The sequence below is a fragment of the Myotis nattereri genome (assembly GCF_964212035.1).
Source record: "Myotis nattereri genome assembly, chromosome: 9".
NCBI lineage: Eukaryota > Metazoa > Chordata > Mammalia > Chiroptera > Vespertilionidae > Myotis > Myotis nattereri.
Window position 1 is genome coordinate 67,904,706 of NC_138084.1, and position 6,000 is coordinate 67,910,705.

General features: G+C 40.1%; 1 protein-coding gene across 1 annotated transcript in view; it reads right to left on the reverse strand.

The window, feature by feature from the left end:
* Positions 1-3,399, reverse strand: part of POU2AF2 (POU class 2 homeobox associating factor 2) — a gene marked incomplete at its 3' end in the record, with an annotated part of 34,128 nt that extends 30,729 nt beyond the window's left edge. Inside the window, exon 1 of the mRNA XM_081098772.1 lies at positions 3,295-3,399. The remainder of the gene's footprint in view (positions 1-3,294) is intronic.
* Between the last annotated feature and the right edge of the window lie 2,601 nt (positions 3,400-6,000).

The following is a 6,000-nucleotide window of genomic DNA, read 5'->3' on the forward strand; positions in this document are numbered from 1 at the left end:
CCATGTGAGAATACAGGGAGACTTCTACCCCCCAGAAGAGTAGACTTCCAGCCTTGATCTTAGACTTCTAGCCTTCAAACTGTGAGAAATGTTTGCTGTTTAAGCTACCCCTTTTGTGGTATTTTGTTATAGCAGCTGAAATGGACAAAGACAGCATGAGTCAGAGATTTTGCTATTATCCACATTGATCTTTCCCTTAAAAGGAATATGGAACTAGAAGTCAGAAAACCTGCCACTTGCTAACTGTAGCATAAAAATAATCAATTCCCTTCTCTTGTTCTCAACTTTATAATCTCTAAAATGGGAAACCATGTAAATCTCAATCTCTCAGAACTAATGTGTCGATTAAATGAAATAACATATAAGGAAATGTACTTTAAACAGTCCTTATGTAAACATTGTTACAGTCTTCATATCACATGGCCATACTGCCTGGTCTTTTGTCTTTACCATTCAGTCCAGTGCTTCGTTATATTGTCTTGTATATTTTTAAGTGGATAAGTATTTTTCCTTTCCACCAGCTTATTTGGTGTTTAATGGCACAGACCATGTATTATGCATTTCTTGTAGCCACTTTCACTATAACATTTTTAATGTCACTGGGCCAATTAGCAGTAGTTCAACAAGTTCTTATCTGGGTAAAGATAAGAACTATGGCTGTGGTATGCGAGGCTTCAATGCTTACTCTTTGCTCCATGGTAAAGTTCTCAAGATATGATATGTAAAGATTCACCCAAGGAACTAGTTAACAATGACCATTTCTTGGCTCCAGCCAAATAACTCTATGTTAGTAGACATGGTAAAAGGATCAGGAATCTTCATTTTCATAAAATAATATAGCTTATTATTAATTATGTTTATATTGTTATAGCTCTTAAAAAGTAACATCAACAAATAAAGAAAACACTATTTGATAGTCATAGATATTGAACAAGAAGTCATGTTAGGTCATTTTTAAAAGAAAAATATATTACCATTTGGTCTTTTTTTGTAACTCTGTTGGGTATAGGGCAGGGGTGGGCAAACTTTTTGACTCGAGGGCCACAATGGGTTCTTAAACTGGACCAGAGGGCAGGAACAAAAGCATGGATGGAGTGTTTGTGTGAACTAATACATGTTAACACTGCTGCTGGTGAAGGAGCGGAGGGGAGAGCAAGAGAACCCTCCGCTCTTTCGGCACCGTGGGCTGGATAAAACAGCCACACGGGTCGGATCCAGCCCGCGGGCCGTAGTTTGCCCATAGCTGGTATAGGGCCTTATCATTTGTATATTGACACTAGAGGCCCAGTGCACAAAATTCGTGCATGGGGGGTGGGTGGGAGGGGTCCCTCAGCCCAGCCTGTACGCTCTTGCAATCCAGGACCTACCGCTGGCTCCTAACTGTTTGCCTGCCTGCCTGATCGCCCCTATCCACTCTGTCTGCCTGCCTCATCGCCCCTAAGCACTCACCTGACTGCCTCATCACCCTTAACCACTCTTGCTGCCTGACCCCTAACTACTCGCCTGCCTGCCTGATTGTCCCTAACCACCTCGGCCTTGGCCCCATGCCTTCATCCAGAAGGACGTCTGGAAGGTCATTCAGCTCTCTGGTCTAATTAGCATATTATGCTTTTATTATTATAGATTGATGACAATTCCAAGGAGTGAGTTACCTCCTCACTCACACTGAGAAGATACAGTATCTGCTCCTTGGCTATGGTGTTATCTTCACTGTGATCTTTATCTTCCCAATTGACAGTATGCCTGTAACTTTCATCATGTTGCACAATTTTAGCTAGAGTTGTGGCCAAGCAATTTACAGTACTTCCATGAAGCTGTAGTTCATTTAGAGTAGATGCTGAAATCTCTCTCTCTCTCTCTCTCTCTCTCTCTCTCTCTCTCTCTCTCTTCCCCCTCTAGATTGGTATGGATAATTTTAACACACGCCCCACACACCCCAGATGATTCTAAGCAGGCGCTATGAGAAACACTGCACTAGGAGCAGACAAGAAGCCAATTATTTCGATTTCTCTTTATCAGCTAAGCTCCATTTGTTGAACTAGAGGAAAGGAGATGGTTTAAAAGAAAAAGAGGCAGAAAATATGGATGGGAGGAAATAGAATCTGGGTTTGCTCATTTAATTTGATTTTGGAGCAGTGTTGGACATGGTGCTGACATTCAGAGCAGACACACTGGGAGACCAGTGCCCACTGTGTGCCAGCCCCTGGGTGAGGTGCTGTCCATGCTTGCTCAGTTATTCCTGGCCATCTGCTCTGTGCCCTGCACCCAGCAATCCCCGACAGATCCTGATATTTATGTTGTTGTATTTTACCTAATAGATAATGATTATATACTGTCTTGATAACCAAATACTATTTCCATTCTTGAATCACTTTTTGTTTTTTGAGAATTGGTGCCACTACTTAAACATTTTAGGCACAGAGTGTAGCTACTTATGAAGACACAGTTGGTATATAAGGGTGTTAGAATTAAGCGTATCTCCTACTAGGATTTTTCTTTAAACTTTTTATTAAATGTATTGGGGTGACTTGGCTAATAAACTTATATAGGTTTCAAATGTACAATTCTATAATACATCACCTGTATACTATCGTGTGTGTTCACCATTCAACCTCAGGTCTCCTTCAGTCAGCATCGGTTTGATCCCCTTTATCCTTTATTACACTCTCAACCCCATTCCCTCTGGTAACCACCGTACTGTTGTCTGTATCTATGAGTTTTGTTTGTTTGTTCGTTGACTTGTTGCTTTCAGTTTTATATCCCACATATGAATGAAATCATATGGTTCTTGACTTTTTCTGTTTGACTTATTTAGATTAACATGATATTCTCAAGATGTATCTATGTTGTTGCAAAACCCAGTATTTCATCTTTTCTTATGGCTGAGTCCTACTAGGATTTTAGAATCTGACTTTGCATGTTACAGAGAGGATTCTTCTAAGTTGTCTCCATCAGGCTTAGAATAATGTGATTATTTTCACCAACTAAGCCTTTGTTGATTCATGACGGGTTGGGCGGGGGATGAAAAGGCAGAGCACAGTTTCCTCTCACTGCCACCAGCTGTAGTAGTCAGCCAAACAGTGCACAGAGCTCTTGGAATAGCTTGACAGATGTGCCATAGTGTTAATAACAGTAATTATACTGTAAGTGCCAGTAGAAGGAAAGATTTTCAATGGAAAATATCAGACTCAAGAGGTGAGAGGTTGCTGTGTAAATAAAAGAAGAGGGGAGATAACTAATCTTAATATAGGACTCCCCCCCCCCCACAAAGACTTCAGAATGTATGAGACTTACATTAAATCTTGAGTTACTTGTCTGCTTGGATCGTTTTTCTGCCAGCAGATCTTTGACTGTGTGCTTCACTCTCACGCCTTGATATACTCGTTTGCTGTAGTCTCCTGGGACTTAAGCAAATGGAATAGTAACAATCAAATGTGGGTGGAGTAATCAGGTTAACAACTAGAGAGCTGTAGTCAGAGGCTATAATTCTAATGCTGTTTTATTATTAGCATGATAGACTTGAATTTGAAGTGGCTTCACAGAGGCCATCTAGTCCCATCTCCTGGCCCTGAATGGAAACCCAACCAAGCTCTGATTAAGTGAAAGAAACACCATTCCAACTTCTACACAACAACTCTCCAAAGTGTCTTCTTATTTGTACACTGGTTTGCTAAGATCTACGTAAGGAAGACTTAAAATTTATGCTTTAAAGCAAGATCAGAGATTGGATGCAACTAGAAATGATGCTTCTTACTGCATGGTGCAAAGGTGGATTTGCATGATTCAGATTACAGAGGGAAAGTATTCCTGCTGGCTCACATTCCTACCTGCTGTGGGTGAGCAGATCAACTGGACTGTTTCAGGAAGATTATGTTCTTTTGTTGTTGTTGCTAATCCTCACCCAGGATAGGATTCCCATTGATTTTTAGAGAGAGTGGAAGGGAGGGAGGAGAGAGAAAGCCACATCAATTGGTTGCCTCCTACACACACCCTGATCAGAGACTGGGCAAACCTGCAACCCAGGTATGTGTCCTTGTCCGGGAATCAAAACAATAATCATCTGATGAGCAGACCTATGCTCCAACCACTGAGAAACACCAGGCTAGGGCAGGAAGATTATATTATTAAGGAGAAAGTCATTTGTTTCTGTTCACTATACTAATTTATGTTTGTTTTTTTTATTTTTGAAAATACAGTTACACAACATGAAGAGTTGCTGCTTTGAAACTAGGCCAAGGATCAGGGAAGTGTCATTCATTTATTTAAGAATATTTATTGAGCACTTACCACATGTACTGATCAACCATATTATGGTGCTGGACAAGATACATGCATTATTTCATTTGATCCATTTTACAGATGAAGAAGTTGTGGTCTGGGGCTAAAGTGATTTGTCAAAGTCTCATAGCTACTAATCAGCAGACTTAGTGGCTAGGATCCAGACTGAGGTTAGATTGTAGCTCTAACAACCAGAAAATTTGCTATTTTACCCTGATGAAATTACAGAGCCATAACAGGCTATCGAGAAAATATTCCCCCAAGGTTATGAAATTGGGAACATGGCTTTTGGGGACAGTGAGTTCCTTGTCACTAAGGGTGATCAAACCACCACAGGAGAACCTTTTGCTTGGATGATGATAGAAGTATTTAAGCTCTTAATTGGTGGTTAACTAGAGGAATTATAAGACATTTTTTTAACTCTGAAATTGTTGTTCTGGAGACGGTTTGATGGTTTTGATTCATTGAGGTGTTGCTGGTTTATCAGCAATTTCAGCTGGCTTAGAATTCAGCATCAGTGTATATGGCAGAACATACTAACATATATATGCATTAGGTATATAACCAGAAATATTCTCCAATCTGGTTGAATTTGTAAATAATCTAGCGTATATTTGACTTATAAGTAAAATATCATCACAAAGAAGATGAAAGGAAGGAAGGAGGAAACCAAACCCAAACCAGGGGCAGAATGCTGCATTGGTACAAAGGCTGCTGACCTGAGTCAGTGCTATAAAACCACATATTAATCACTGACTTGGGAAAATCACCATCTCTCGGCCTCATGAAGAAGAAATAATCTATAGGTTACAAGACAATGTATTGTTTAATACAAATAAAAGCACACACAATCTGGTCTCAGCAAAACAAAGTTATTTAAGAGTCCCTTGGGTCTAATTTTGAAAGGAGTTGGACTATATATCTTTTTTTAAAAAATTCTTTATTGTTTAAAGTATTACATGAGTCTCTCCCCCCCACCCCCCCATTGACCTCTCCCCCACCATCCTGTCCCCCAGGCACAAGCCCTCCCCCTCCCCCTACTGTCTGTGTCCATTGGTTATGCTCATATGCATGCATAAAAGTCCTTTGGTTGATCTCTTACTCTCTCCCCGGCCCCCCACCGCCTTCCCTCATAGATTGTACAGTCTGTTAGATGCTTCTATGTCTCTGGTTCTATTTCTGTTCATCAGTTTATGTTGTTCATTATATTCCACAAATGAGTGAGATCATGTGTATTTATCTTTCTCTGACTGGCTTATTTCGCTTAGCATAATGCTCTCTAGTTCCATCCATGCTGTTGCAAATGGAGAAAATAAACAAATGGGACTACATCAAAATGAAAAGCTTCTGTACAGCAAAAGAAACCATCACCGAAACAACAAGAAAGCCTACTGCCTGGCAGAATATATTTGTCAATGTTATCTCTGATAAGGGTTTAATCTCCAAAATTTACAGGGAACTCATACAACTTAACAAAAGGAAAATAAACAATCCAATCAAAATATGGGGCAAAGGACCGAAATAGACACTTTTCAAAAGAGGACATTCAAAAGGCTGAGAGACATATGAAAACATGCTCAAAGTCACTGTTCATCTGAGAGATGCAAATCAAAACAACAATGAGGTATCATCTCACACCTGTCAGGATGGCTATCATCAACAAATCAACAAACGACAAGTGCTGGAGAGGTTGTGGAGAAAAAGGAACCCTCTTGCACTGCT